The sequence below is a fragment of the Megalopta genalis genome, chromosome 4 (assembly GCF_051020955.1).
Source record: "Megalopta genalis isolate 19385.01 chromosome 4, iyMegGena1_principal, whole genome shotgun sequence".
In the NCBI taxonomy this organism is placed as follows: Eukaryota; Metazoa; Arthropoda; class Insecta; order Hymenoptera; family Halictidae; genus Megalopta; species Megalopta genalis.
Window position 1 is genome coordinate 2,132,293 of NC_135016.1, and position 14,818 is coordinate 2,147,110.

The window sequence follows — 14,818 nt, forward strand, 5'->3', positions numbered from 1 at the left end:
AGAAGAAGAGCGAAAAGCTCGTGAGAAAATCGACACGACTTTCCCAGGAAAGTTCAGCGGAGCAAGGCTCGCGGCCAGTCGTAAGAATAGAGGAAAGAAAGCCGGGGCAGAATGAAGAGTGAAAGAGGGATCGGGCACGCACGTTGCACAAAGTGCAATTTCGTGATTTTTGCCTCGTAAAATCCGGCGAATGAACGGCGTAAAAATGAATAACTGGAGGATCGTTCACCCGCCGCGCCGGGGCGCACAGGGTACCCCGTTGCTCTCCGGCCGCACTCTTTCGTCGCGATCGCCATCTTTGTCCGTCGCGTACCGCGGCTCCGTGGAACGATTTTTATCTTCCGGGTAGAATAGATTATCTTTATTTACGAGCAATCTGTGGCATGGGCAAATTGTTTGGGAACGGGAGGGCCGCTTATTTAGAAGCCGTAAACTATTCAATACTCGGGGAGGATCCAAGGTGGATCGGCAAGAAACGGAACGAGGGCGGCAATTCACAGTGGAAGGACAACTTACACCTTACAGGGCGTTCCCGACGCTACGGTGTAATCTGTATTGAGCCATCATCTAGCCAATGCCATAGAACCTTGTTTCATTGTCAAACGTGGTACTCTTTGGTACTTTTTATTGGCTGGAGTTGCTCGACTCGAGAAGTCTCTGCTACTCTTTGTCAGTCAAATTTAGACGATATTCTCAAAGTCTTTTTTCTCTAGATAAAATAAAACTTGGTCTTTAATCTAGAATTTCATAACTTCTGCATCTTTGAATGTACTAGAATGAAATGCCCTTGTTTTCTATTCTTAATCTTATGCAACACCGTCCCCAATTTTTGCTTACGATGAAATTTATTTGTAATACCTTGTGCTTCAAGCGATTCTTTTATTTTTAGTATAAATATACAATATAGAATTATTACGTTCGTGTTGCGACATAGACAGTCGCAAAGAGCACACATTGTAGTACACGAAAATCACTGAACCTTCAAATTCGCGCGGTAATATCGAGAATCTGTCATAATTATTTTAGTACTTGTACAGTGCTATTCCTTCAGTTATTAAATTGTACGATCAGGATGATAAATAATCTTTATTTAGCCGTTGTTTTAGCTAAATACTACTCGGTGGGAAGCACGAAAAAGTGAACGTCGACGTCGGATGCCGTCAATGTTCGTCCGGCCATTACGAAATCTCGATGTTTTTCAAAGTGTTTCCATTGAAAGTTGCAATGAAACCTGTCAGAAAACAGTCAGCCGGCAAGCTGGTTGTCGCCGATCCATCGGCAGTAAATAAACTGGCCGATTTACGATCAATAACTCAGGAAAAATGGTCCCCGCGCAAACGGTCTGTCGATGTTTCCGACACAATAAAAAAATAATAAAACGGAACGGATCATTGACCAATTTATCGCGCGCCGTCGCTGGGTGTCGAGGTGTTAACCGATAAACAGGGGGGACCCTTAATTAACCGTGAAACGGCTGACGTTCGAAAGGAGTGTCACAAATTCCCGGTGGCAGACGGTTTTATGCCGAGGAAACGAGAATTAACGGACGACTCCAGCGGCCGCGGAACCCGCGACAGCTTCGATTCGTTTATTAACATTCGTACGACCTAGACCGATGTAATTTCCCTTGTCCGTTGGAATAATCCTGCGGCATAAATCCTTCTAATTTAATACAATTTCGGGCTTTAAAATGAACCGCGCCGGCTGGCAAACATCGTAAACTCGTCGCTGCCGTGTCAAACGGAGAAAGGAGATGGCGCCGTGCCAGTAGTAGCCATTTATAATTGAGAGAAATGTCAAACATCGTCAACGCGATTCCTCGAATCGTTAGAACCTACGACGAAGGGGGGCCCCACGAATCGTACAGTCCCGGCTATAACTATACCGCGCGCCTACTGTCGTTAGGCTCTCGATGTAATTCGAAATTATGCAGATTCTACGAATGATACGCAACGCGTAATTCATCGCGAAAGATGAAGTTTATCGTCGATTCGCCCGTTAGCTGGAAAATACATGTGCCATTATTGTACATTCGCGCGCGCGCACGTAATACAGTAAATTCTCCCCAATCGAGGCTCAGATTCTGCAGAAAAGTGGACAATTCGGGAAGAGGAGATACGATTACTCGAGCCTCTTCTTCCCGAATTGTCCATTTTCGCGTACAATCTAAGCGTCGATTAAGATCGTACCAATTAAATCTTGTCCTCCTCGATGAATACAGTTCTTGCAATTATACAATACTCTCGCACGTCTCGAGTGCACGTCAAACCTTTCCAGAGGTAATTTCAACGATCACTTTGTAAATAATTTCTCGTAATGTCGCTTTCGATGCGGTAGAATTTTTCCGAACGAAAACCATAATCGATCTTTCATCGTTCACCTTTGCGTCGTAATTATCTGCATCATCCATCGAGTTTTAAATAACATTTGCCTCCGCGATGTATCGTTGAACGGACCAAAGCGTAATAAATTAAACCGCGTCTCGAAATCCAGAATGCTGAAAAAACACCTGAACGAAAGATCGATCTGCGCCATTAAACGTCGCGTTCCCGAAGGTCGACGTTTATGAACCGGCGGGTCGCGTTTGCAAAATTCTGGACCACCGAAAGTCCAACGATGGGCACACGCGTGCCATCGATCCTTGTCCCAGAAGCGCGCATTTGTCCAGCATTCTAATGGCGATGGCGTTCTAACGGACGGTCCCGTCCGTCCAGAGCGCAGTAAAACATTAGAGACAGTCGTAAAACCGACGAACAGCGTAAACCGAGCACCGTGACCGATATTATCTGGCCGTTTCAGAGCGATAGATCGAAGGTCCGCGGATTCCGAAGAAGTCTGAAATGACGGACCGCTTCCACCGCTGTCGGACGACTCGTTCAGGATCGCGCCGCGGCAAAATTGAGTGGCACTTGCCGTGATTGCAGTCGTAAAATATTAGATATCGTTTACGGCTGTCGCCGAGCGAGCTGGAACTCCGATTCGAGGCGGCGTCAGCTTGTTTCCTTGTTTATCGCGTTGCTGGGATCGTCGATCGCTAACCAGATGCCTTCAACGGTCGGCTAAAAAAGCTGCTAAATAACGTCGATTCGGGGTTAGGTGTCTCTCCGTCCGATGATACATCTGTTTACAAAGCTGCTATCGTTCGGTATTTTACATTTATCTTAATCGCGAGCGCGCGGTAAAGAGAAATTTTTACTATTCCCGCGTAACGAGGATGATATTAACCTTTCGGTTTAACAGAGTAGCATTACGAGTTAGGTAATAGAAACAGCGATAACAACTTATCTTTATCTCTAACCACTTATCGCGCGAATAAATCATCGTGTCATATTCTTACGCGGACAAATACAATAATTCGATGTTAACTACAAAGTTGCTTATTTCAAGAATTTAACGACTGCCGTTGATTAATGAACACGCCGTTGCTTTTTACGATTGCTAATGGATGTACAATGATTTACAATGTCTATCGATAGGCGGTCGATTTTCTCGAGATCTCGTATAGAGACATCTGGAACCGCTTTGTAAAAGTCGTCGAACAGCCTGCCTCTAAAAATAACCAATTAAGAAACCGCTTTACATAGAACTATCGCAGCGCGGAGGAACATAATTGCTGATTTTTTTGCCGGCCGTGCCGGGAGAGTCGGGAAATCTTATCTGTCCGAGCCGTCCCCGTAGATTCTTCGTGGGTTTCTTTCATGGTACAAATAGATAAAGGATTTGTAACTATCTCGCGTAACAAGCCTGGGTACACGGTCGACGGAAGGCCACACAAAATGATCTTCCCGCGGACGATGTTGTTCGCGACGTACGCCAGCAGCGAGGGGCCGGTACACTAATTAGATTACTCGTCGAACATGTGGCCCGTCCATTTATCGCGACTAGTAGCGACATAATTAACAAGTTCCTCAAACAGGTTGCGTAATCGTCGCGCGAGGAAACCGAGAGAGAGAGAGCGCGCGCGCGCGCGCACGGTTTTTCGAGAGGCGCCGCGTAAAAAGCCAACGATAATTAATTCCCCGATCACGTACCGAGCTTCTCTTTTTACAGGGAGCCCATTCGACGGCCGTCTCCTTGACCTTTCAAGTGCACGTTTATCCATCTGACCTTTACCTCCGCTGATTCATCGGCATCCGAGGGTGTTACCTCGACCGCCATAATCGTGCGTGTTCGCATTTATCATCCCATTTATCGTTCCGCGCGCGGTTCAATACTAATCGGCGAAAACACGACCGTATCGGGGCTTCGAAAACGAGATCCCCGACATTGCGAAACTATCCTGATTTCCTGCCGCAATTTCGATTAAGAATTGCACCCGTTCCGATTCTTTCGTTCGCCGTCGATGGCACAGTAAATACTCCCTAATCGGCGCTCAGCTTGGAAACAAAAATGGACAATTTGGGGAGAGGAGATACGATTGTTCAAACCTTGCGGCTCGTTCAATCGTACCAACTCTTCCCAAATTGTCCATTTTTGTTTCCAAGCTGAGCGTCGATTATTCAAAATTCTTTTCGTATCTATTTATTATGCAAAATAAAATTGCCCGTTTCAAATGCAACAAACGATAGTTAAAGGAACATTTATCACCGTCCTTAACATTTTCGATGTACTTCATCTTCTCCCATTGCCCCGTTTCGACTTGAACAGACCGATCCGAATGGAACGAAAACGCCAGAAGATTAATCGGCGAAATAATCGACTCTGCGATCGACTGCCTCGAATTGCAGCATTCGTATCGAGCTAGTATACGATCGACGCGTGTCGCGCACGTTACGAAGCCGTCTGTAGATCGTCGCGTCGCGTCGGATGAATACATTAACAGGGAACACGCACTCGGAACAACGCTCGCTTCGCGTACACATTGTGCCGGTATTTATGTAGCGGGTGGAAAAAGGAACTGCTATTGCCCCGCTACATCATAATTTCCGTTTCAGGTAAGCAACGCATGCGAGCGGGCCGGGCCGGGCCGGGCCGGTCGCGGTCGGTCCGTATCGCCGAGTCGTTAAATTGTGACCCGTGTAGAGATGACCGCGCTGCACGTCACAAAATTCATTAACGCTCGGTCGCAACAGTCGCCGAGCGGGAAAAAGGGGGAGGAGAGGGTGGCCGCATCTCCGGGAGCGTAAAGTCCCGGTGAAGGAGTGTCATGGCGTTTAAACGAAACCCCGTGGAACCACGCGAGAGTTCTTTTCTGTCGCGCTGTTCGGAGAAACGAGGCTGGTTTCGTAACGTACGGTTCGTTTCGATGCAATTTACGCGGATGCTCGAACCGGCGAGCCGCGCCGCGCCGCTCCGCGCGGGAAGAGCGTCGGCCCGATTAACGGTCACGAGTTTTAGTTAATTAAATGCCCGGTTCGGCGAGGACCAAACCGCGAACGTTAAACGCTATTCCTTTCATTATTCACTGTACTCGCAAGCGCTTAAAATAATCCGGCGACGTTTACTCGACGCGGCCTGCCCATGTTCCCGCCGACTTTTTAACCCTCATACGCTCTTCAGGATTACGTACGAGCCTCCTGGATGATGCTTCACCCGTTTTCGCGTTGCTCTTTCCGTCCGCGAGCGCCGGTTTATTCAGAATTTCAGGTTTCGAGCACCGGCGACGCGAGGATCCGGCGTTTTCGTCTTCCGAGCTTCGGATTATTCCGGACGAGAGAGAGAGTGGGAGAGAGAGAGAGAGAGAGAGAGAGAAAGAGAGAGAGTGCTCTTGATGTTCAGGGACACTTTTCTCGCGGATATCTCGTTCGCGTTTTATACAAATCTACGTTCCGTTGAATAGAATTAATCAGATCAGATATATATATATATAATAGTTTTGCTCAGATTTGAAACTTCATTTTCACGCCGATCTGTTGCGTCTGCTCGATTTCATCGAGATCTGCGCAACGCGAGCTTGAAAACGATACCGATGTCGTGCAACACCGCGCATTTCAATTTGAATTCGAAATGAAATCGGATCAATTTTAATGGAATACTTTTACGACATTTTCGTGGTTGTTAGCGCGGCTGACACGGCGTTAACGACGCTCTAGTTATCCAGGATCGATAACGAACGGCTGCACATTTCTGTACCGCAATTTCTCAGTGTGCACTGTAGCAGCTAAACATCTCCGCGAACGTCTCGGCGAGCCGTCATCTCCTTCGCGGATTCCCCATCGAGGCAAATAAAACCCGGTCTCGGCGACAGGGAGCTCGTCACCCGAGGAACCTCGAGTTCCCGGCTTTATTAATCGAGTCGTTGGAACGTTTAGCGACCCGTGAAACCGATTTACACGTTATTGGTCCGCGATATGGCGCATCTATGCTTACATATGCCGTATTCGATCGGACCGGGAACGGCAGGATATTGGTACGGCCACGTGGACGCGACAGGATGTTGCCGGAGCTGGAGAGGACCGGAAACGGCGCGACGGCGTGTTTCGGGTCTCGGGGTGGCGGGCAAGGGACGTCTCCTATCATGGGTGCGCCGATAGGCGTGATCTTTTGATGGCTCATTAAGGCCGCGGCTTGTCGCGTGTTCGCCGCATACATCATAATAAAAATTCCTCGGAGCAGGTGCCTCTTATCGTTTTTACGCCTCTGAGAGACCGCAGGGTCCATCTGGTTGTCTCGAATCCGCCTCTCTCACCGGCTCTGGTTCTGGCTCTCGCGCGGCTGTTGTCCCCGTGGCTTTTAGCGCGGACGCTTTTAAAGCAAATTAAATACGGCGCAACAAATTACGCGGCGGAGCGGAGCTTCTCGTAAATCAAACGGCCAATAAAACGTCCTACGAAACGGCTCGAAAAATCCGGCGAGCCATCGGATAGGGCGCCGTCCCCTTTCTCGCCCGGAAGAAGAACATCGAGGGGGGACCGAAGGGGGAACGGGTGGCAGGGTCTTTTTTAGTACCGGCTCGACGTCTCAATTAAATCTTCGAAATCATCATCGAGACCCCGCTCGTCGGTTTCCTCGTCACCGTCCGACTCCCCCCCTCTCACCTCGGGCCTCTTCTGACCCTGTTTTGTCGACGGGTGTAAATTTTCTTTGGTCAACGGCACCGCGATGCCTGTGCACGAGGGCGGGGGAGGAGCATCGTTCGCCGAGCTTTCGGTGCGCTTTTGGGCGCGGGAAGATCCTCCGAGCGATTGCTGGAAAATTAATTCCATTGCGCAGTACATGCGTTTCGGCGAGGGGGAATTATCAGGGGGTGATCGCTCTAGTTGTCGACCAAAATATTGTTTTTTTAAGAGTACGCGAAATATAATTATTCGAGATCGCGCGCGTTGCGTGCGATGCTGATTGCAATTCGCTGCACGGAAAGAACGCTGCTTTTTATTGGGGAAAGTGCATCGAGTCGTCGAAATCCAGTCCATCCGTTCGGATGTTCGTTCGGCCATTAGACTTTAATAAAACGGTGGATGCAGTTTTAATGAAATGATAGCGAGGAATTCGCGCGAGCTTTCAAAGTAATTTCGATTTGCTTAGAACCGCGATTTGGCATGCCCGGCCGGCGCGGATTACAGTGTTTCAGAACGCTGTAATCTTCGCCGGGAAATATGATGATTGGAGCCGAGAGCATGAATTAGGATTGATTCTTCGGTCGAGCAACGAGTCTTTCGTGAAGGCTGAAAAAGAACGAGGCGTCGTTAGGGGGTATAGTCTTTCAATTAAACTTTTCGGACGGCTGCAGGGAATGCCGATTTGGGCTCTGAAATATTTCTACCTCCGACAGCGTGGAATTAGAGGCGCGTAGCTGTGCGAAATATTAATTTTCGAGCATTCGCGAGCATGCTCCGTATTCTACGAGCTGCCGCTGCCGCTGCCGCCGCGAAATCAATTAACTTTTTACGAATGAAGTTAAAAAGTTCGATCCGGATTTTAATCGATTGCACACCTTCGTGCATCCGAGGTCATCGGGGTTTCTACCATTTTTAACGCAAGGAATTTCCGCTTTTTTTGTTTACGATACCATTGTACAGAGATCGATAAAAATTAGAATCCGCGCGGACGTCCATCTTCGAATCATAAATAATGTAGGATGGAGTAATAAGTCTTTTGAAAATTAAATGTTAACAACTCGGGGCTTCTTCATGAATTTTTCAAGAGTAATGGCGACTTCGTTCATAAACCAACAAGTTATCTCAAGTAACATAGTCTATTAACTTCTTTGAGGTTGTTCTACAGAAGAAAATTATTAATCTTCTTCTAGATGTAGCGCAGTCATTAAAAAACCAATGAATAAGCTACCAGGCAATAAAATGTCAAGAGGAGGTTCCGCTTCGATTGCTCGAGCGAACATTATTCTTTCGGATTCCTCTTATCGCAAAATAAAGGAAATTACAACTTGGAATTTCCATCGCAAGCTTCATAAATTGTATACGATTATATTTTATTCGTGCGATACATTCTTGGGCAATTTTTCTTGCAAGAAGAAGATTCGATGTATCACTATTTAACACTTCGAAGCAAAATATTCTTCTCCACAATTCAATTAAATTAAATATTCTATAGAAATTTAATTAAATATTATTTAATATTAAGTGGGATTCGTCTAAATTGACGAATCATTTCTTACGGTACTCGCTCCACCGATTCAAAAAGTAATGTTCAAAGGGGGATTCGAATTTCCTTTTACATACTCCTCGATTAATTAAAAAGCCTACGATTTTGCAACAACGATGAACGAGTACGCCTAACAATAATTGTCCAAAAAATCAACCGGCGAAATATTCCAGGACGCTAACGAGCCAAGGGTCGATTTCGCGTCGAAATTCGCAGCGAAGTTGATCCGAATCTCAATGCGGTTCGGTAAAGTGGACGAAGAGGATGTTGAAGAAGCGTTCGAACATCAAACCGCTGGCAGATCTCAAATAACAGCGGTCAGCGGAGCGGAGTGGAGAGGAGTAGAAGAAAGAGAAAGAAAGAGAAGGAGAAAGGGAGAGAGAGGAGAGTTTCAGTTCGATCAGGGGCCTCGATGTACAAAAGGCACCTCGTTATCAGTTGGTCCCATCTTATCAGGCTGAACGGGCACAGCCGATAAATCATCCGAGACCTTGGCGGGGCACCTTTAATTACCGGGTGTGCATCAGGGGAAAAAAATATGAAGACGTAATACGTTATCCGGCTGCCTCTCTTCGTGCCTACCGGTGTATAGAGAGGCTGGTCCAGTTGATGCCGAGAGGCGTTGCTCATAAATAATGAACACGTATTCATGAACGCCACTGGTTACTTCAGCTCCGAAGATGAGCTATGGCTAGGCTACAGCTTCCAGTCCAACGAGACGCCTTAACGGGTCGATCCCGTGGCGATCGTCTTCCGTTCGTCTAGCTGTTTCTTGAAATATAGATTCCGCTTCGGCGTTTCCTGCAGATGCCTGACGTAGATGCAGATGCAGATGCAGATGCGGTCGCAAACGCGAGTCTGTCTTTCGAGGAAAAAAAGAGAGAGAGAGACAGAGAGAGAGAGAGAGAGAGAGAAAAATTATTCGGTGAACGACGTGCTATTTGCTAGGACGTCCAGCTTAGGCGGATGAAGGGGATGCAACGGATGCAGCGGATGCAGTGATAAAACTTCGGGGAAAAAGTGAATAATTGAAGCGCGCACTGGAAATATGGAATGATCGAGTACGCCGGAGTCGTTGGCAACGAATGGATGCGAAACGGTAGCTGGAAAGCGGTTCGTACGGATTCAATAGATCAACCATACAATTTTTCCGATCGTTTCTTTTACTCGTTTTCAAAAGACTTCCTTCGAGCGGTTCTTGTTCCAGCGATTCTTGCTTCACCGATTTCTTATTATTCTTCGGCTTCTTCGGAGGTTAGGAAGCTAACTGTATCCAGTAGCAAAGGTTTCTACGCTCTGTGGTTAGCTTGTGGTTCTTTTTTGGTAGACTCTTCTTCGATCTTTATCCACTTTCTTCGCGATTCGCGCGCTATTATTAGTCCTTCACCAGGAAGCCAGAGTTATTCGTTTTTTTGCGAATACAGCAATGTCTCCCTAATCGTCGCCGAAATTGTGCAGAAGAATAGACAATCTGGGAAGAGGAGATACGATTGTTCCAGCCTTACAACTCGTTTTTATAGTCGTTGACAATCGATAACCATAAAAAAAACGAGCCACAAGCCTCGAACAATCGTATCTCCTCTTCCAAAATTATCCATTTTTCCGCACAATCCGAGCGTCAATTAGAGAGACATTACTGTACTAGAATTCAAAACCTTGAATCCCCTACTTCCGAATTTCGTCGCATCTTTGGATAAATTCGTAACAAATACCTTTTCACAAAACATCCTTAAAAAAACGAAGTGCCAAGAATGTGCAACAAAATCGTCGAAATTTAAAGATGATCGTCGAGATTTACGTCTCATTAACCCTCCGCCCTGCGATTAAAAGCACTCACCTGTATCGTATCGAAGTGCAAAGTGCTTCGACGAGACTGTCCACTGTTTTTCCACGAGCTAACTTCGATCCTCTCCTATCGATCTCGCAATCGCCACGCTTCTTCCCGTCACAGCTCCATATCCGAGCACCTGGCGAACGGCAACAGCGGCAACGTTCAGCAAGGCCGGACAGCCTCGATCCTTAGAGACCCGTCCAGAAATACTCCCGGCCGATCTCGTCATTATCATAGCTAATCACGTATCGGGTTGCCCGGGCGGAATGGCAATCTATCCGATTGACGCTAATCTTTGGCATCGGCGATCGCTACATCGTCGGCCGCGCGTCGGCGCGGAGGACTGGTCGCGGAGGACGGGGTCGACGGACCGTTTAATCGCGAGCCAGGGCCGCGAAAGAAAATGGCCGAGGTGGTAATCGTCCGGTCCGGAAGCTGGGGCCGATCGGGCCCCGATAGGACGCCGATAGGACGCCGATACGATGCCGATGTAACGCACAACGGCCATCGAGCCGGGTTCGGACGTTGGCAACCGGGCCCGTGGACGTCTCGCTGGCTCGAATGATCTCGGGCCGAGCGGATATCTAAACGAGGACCTTGAAGCCAGCCCGCGGGCGATGTACGCGTACATATGTACGCTCGAGCGGACGTATGGAAGTCGAGTGCTCACCGAGTGATATATATCGGGCCGCGATATATCGCTCTCGATCCTACGGCTCGATCTTCTTTGCCCGCCAACCGGAGCGAGATGGAGGCAGAAGGAGATGGACGGAGGCAGCGGACCAGCGAGAGGGAGAGATAGAGATAGAGATGGTGATAGAGAGAGAGAGAGAGAGAGAGAGAGAGAGAGAGAGAGCAAGACGGCGAGAGAACGATGGAGGAAGACGGCGCTATAAATAGAGGGAGCAGAAGAGCGAGCGAGCGATTGATAGAGGGATCGAAAGAGTGATAGAGGCAGCGGACCGGCGAGAGGGAGAGATAGAGATAGAGACAGAACGATAGAGGGAGAGAGCAAAACGGTGAGAGAACGATGGAGGAAGACGGCGCTATAAATAGAGGTAGCAGAAGAGCGAGCGAGCGATTGATAGAGGGATCAAAAGAGCGATAGAGCGTTAGAGACGGAGGGAGAGAAAGCGGGAGAGAGAGAGAGCTATAGAGAACGAGAGAGCCGTGAACAGAGGGAGCAAAGGAGCAGAGAGCAATAGACGAGGGAGCGGAAGATCGAGAGGGCTGTAGAGGCAGAACGAAAGATACGAAGAGAAAGGGAGAGAGAGAGAGAGGGAGAGAGGGAGAGAAGGTAAGCTGGTCTCCACGCACTCGCTGCGAACAACACTCCACCACGCCCTCCTGAAACAATGTGATGGTTAACCTAACAAGCTCTCATCCGTGCTTCACGTGCTGGTACCCTACCGTGGTGCACGGTTGCAGCTCGTTTCGCTCCGCGTCCTGGTCGCGTTCGCCACGCAGAGACGCCTAGGGCGAACACTTCCAGGACACCACCATATACCGATATTCTACGGCGATAACGATGTTGCGACATATACAAGAGTTAAGTCGTGGGACCAAGGGGTTATGGTGGTATTAACCGAAGGGCGGCCGTTAGGGAGCACGGTGACGAGTGACCGTGGTCGTGGCCGAGAGACCACGGATGCCTACCATCGCCTACCGCTTCCTTTTGCCGATGCCCGTGCCGTGTAATCGAAGGGTGGCTTCCTCTTTTCGACGCCAAACGAGTTTACCGATCGGTTCGCGGAACTCCGATCTCTCGATATCATTCGATAATCGGGACCGACGATGGTTGCGAGGAACGATGGTCCTTTCGAATCGATTAATTCGATCCGTGTTCGTGCAATTAAATCGAGGCAGAAGATATTGTTTAAATGAAGACGATACGTGCAGAATTGTCCGGCAGGATGATTTAATCGATTTGGAAAAACGATTTCGTCGAAGATACCAGTCGATAGCAGATTTTCTTGTCGTTTTTACTCGGAACAGATAATACAAGGAATTTAACTCTTTTCGATACGACCACTCAACTCCAAATATTTATCGAACAACCGGTTCGTATCGATGGAAATCGATTAGCACTGTATCTATCGTATTACTCTTGGAAAGATAATCCCTCGAACAAAATGAAACGAAATTTTTATATAGATTCTCGCTGTAACAGTGGAGATAAACATCGAGCCTGTATACGTAACTTTAATTCCCGGTGCTATGTTCGATCGAGTCGTCTGTTATTATTTAAATCATCGATCTACGAATTATCTTTGCGCTGTGTTTCGATTATCAGCTGACCAATTATCAGTCTGTCCAATATAGGCCGTTTCTATTTTTACTAAATGCAGACAACAGCAACGGTGCAGCACTATCTCTTTACCTACAATGTTATTATCTACCGTTTATCAATTTATGTCACATTGTTTCCGAAGACAGATACCACCTTATCGCTGTCAATGTTTAGAAGCACTATCGTCAGAAGTAGCAATAATCAGCAGCGAAACGATACCGCAATCTTTCCGCTGAAATTTCTCAGAAGCTCCGCATGAAGAACGGAATCTTTCGTTCCAAGTATTTTGAACGAACCGGTAGCAAGTATCTGAGAAATCAACGATCGAGAGAATTAATTGCTACAAAGAACTCCAATTTATAAAGTTCATATATCGGACACAGGATGAAAAACCACGCTCAGATTTTGCACAAAAATGGACAATTTGGAAAGAGGAGACACGATTATTGGAGCCACGCAGCTCGTTTTTATAGTTGTTGATAATTCGTAACTATAAAAAGAAACCGCAAGCCTCGAATAATCGTATTTCCTCTTCCCAAATTGTCTATTTTCGTGGACAATCCGAGCGTCAATTAGAGAGACATTACTGTATTCCAATGCTCGATGCCCACGTAGATCGACGCGAATCGCTTTACTGTGCTCGGGCATAATCGAAACACGATTAAATCGGCAAGTTTTCGTTAATCCGGCGCGTTCCCCGAGTTCGGAGAACAATGTCCGATCATTTGCGTGGCGCGTAAAGATAATTGAATCCCGGGATCGGCGCGTTCGAAGGTGCACGCGGTTGCTCGTAGACCGCGCATCCACATCCCCGTGTTTGGGTGGAACAAGGCATTCTTGTCCGGTTTTATCGATACACTGTCCAGCTAGACGAAACGTAACTCCGCTCGGCTAGAGACGTAAAGAAAGACGTAGTTAGACAGCGCACGACGTTCCCGGACAACGAGTCGGGAGACAATCTGCCATCGGGTTGTACCGTGGATCGGTGGAAACGCCTGGAATTCAATACTCTTCTGTGCCTTCGGCCGGTCCAAATATGGGACTCGTCAACGAGCTTTGTAGGAAGCCACGGTAGCCGGTGGAAATACGAAAGTGACGCGCGCGCGCGTCTTTTGTCCGAACACCGATAAAATCGAAACGAAGGAATCACTTTCTCCGCCTAGCATTCGTTCTTTCCGTCGACCATCCGCGTTTTTTCTTTTTTTTTTTTAAGCGCGATACGTTCTTCGCGCTTTTATAAGTTAAGCGGCGAGATAGGCCGCGATGAATAGGCAGAAATCAGTAGGCCGCGGAAGTCGTTGAATGATTTTCGAATTGACATTTAAAGGATCGAGGCGGAATTTATGGCACCGGTCGCGAAAAAATCCGGAAAATATAGAAAGCCGGACGCTCGTGAAGCGTTTCGAGTGCGCGCGACAATATTATTACCGATGCATTAAAGCGATTAAAAACGATCGAAATAAACTTTCGCCCGACGAGTAAAACACGGCGCGCGTTGCAAGAACGTTAACGAACGAATCCGCGTTAATTTTTTGTATCGTCAAAATCTAGAGTGCTCGGTTAATCGAAGAAATTACTTTCACTTTGGGCGAGGTTATAAAACAGACTGCGAAAATGGGAACCCGTTTTATAAATAGGAGATCGGGTATCGAAGTGTTGAAGCGTACGTAAAATCATACAGTTTCTTTGAAAGTTCGGCATTATTTCCGAAGGAAGTAGTAAATGTCTCGGAGCCGTTAATCAAGACAGAATTTTTAGCTTCGCGTAATTATTATCGATAAGGCGATCGCGGCAACACTTTCTAGTTTGTTCCGCGCTTTTACGCGTGTGTGGCGGCGGGTAAGGTGGCGATATTTCCACAGGCTATAAATATACGGTCGTTTACAAACGTTTTTGCATAACAATTAATCACCGCGGAATTATGTTAACACATTTTGCGAAGGCTGCATTCGACACGATTTTGATCGTATAATTATTAATATTCCGTTCGTTTTCCCGCGACGTTGCTCGGTTGCGCGCCGCGAACCGTTCCATCGCAGCATTATTTTGTAAAATATTATTATGCAAATAGAGGAAAACAGGAACGTACGCGTCCGGCGAGCGACGTGTCAACAATTTCACAGTTTGACGTGAAATAATTATAAAGCGCGCGAGCG

General features: G+C 47.4%; 1 protein-coding gene across 6 annotated transcripts in view; it reads left to right on the forward strand.

Annotated features, from left to right (window-relative positions):
- LOC117218845 (uncharacterized) overlaps positions 1–14,818 on the forward strand; it is a 220,613-nt gene that overhangs the window by 25,696 nt on the left and 180,099 nt on the right. The gene's annotated exons all lie outside the window — the stretch shown is intronic.